Source organism: Tamandua tetradactyla, chromosome 18, assembly GCF_023851605.1.
Source record: "Tamandua tetradactyla isolate mTamTet1 chromosome 18, mTamTet1.pri, whole genome shotgun sequence".
NCBI lineage: Eukaryota > Metazoa > Chordata > Mammalia > Pilosa > Myrmecophagidae > Tamandua > Tamandua tetradactyla.
Genome location: NC_135344.1, coordinates 55,420,148 through 55,421,381, shown reverse-complemented (window position 1 = coordinate 55,421,381; position 1,234 = coordinate 55,420,148).

Genomic DNA, 1,234 nt, shown 5'->3' with positions numbered 1-1,234 from the left:
CATTAAAATAATTATACACCATGATCAAATGGAATTTATCTCACTATGCAAGGGTGGTTCAACCTAAGAAAATAAATTAATGTAATACACAACATTAATAGAATGAAGGTAAAAAACACACGATCATATAATGGAGGCAGAAAAGGCATTTGATAAAATCCAGCACCACTTCTTAAGAAAAATTCTTAGAAAACTAGGAATAGAAGGAAACTTTCTCACTATGATAAAGGACATCTATGAAAAAACCACAGATAACATTATAAGGTGAAAGACTGAAAGGTTTCCCTCTAAAATCAGAAACAAGACAAGGAGGCCCACTCTCATAGCCATTATTCACCATTGTCCTGGAAGATCTAGCCAGAGCAATTAGGCAATAAAAAGATATAAAAGGCATTTAAATAGGAAAGGAAGAAGTAAAGCTTTCTTTATTTGAATATGATGTGATTCTATATATATATAGAAAATCCTGAAAAAAATCCACAATAAAGCTTCTAAAGCTAATAAATGAATTCAGAAAAGCGGAGGGGTACAACATCAATATGTAAAAATCAGTAATGTTTCTGTACATTAGGAATGAACAATCTGAAGAAAACATCAACTAAAAAATCCATTTACAATAGCAACTATCGAATATCAACTATATCAAATATCAACTATCAAATATCTAGAAATAAATTTAGCCACTGATAGAAGGACTTGTATACAGAAAACTACAAAACATTGATAAAAGAAATAAAAGAAGACCTAGATAAATAGAAGGAAATTCTGTGTTCATAGATTGGAAGACTAAATATTCTTAAGATGTCCATTCTATCTGAAGCAATTTACAGATTCAACACAACCCCAATCAAAATTCTGAAGTCCTTCTTTGTAGAAATGGAAATCTGATCATCAAATTTATATGGTAGGGCAAGGGGCCACAAATAGTCAAAATCATCTTGAAAAAAAAGAATGAAGTTGGAGGACTCACACTTCCTGATTTTAAAGCTTATTAAAAAGCTACAGTAAAAGAAAAAAAAAAAAAACATGTACTGGCACAAGGATAAACATAGGAACCAATGGAATAAAATTGAGAGGCTCAAAGACCTAAATACAAGAACAGAGGGAAATATCCTCACAACTTGTGTTAGTCAATGCTTTCTTTGATATTTTACCAAAGTCATGAGAAACAAAAGAAAAAAAATACACAAATGGGATTTCATCAAAATTTAAAATGTTTGTGAATCAAAGGACT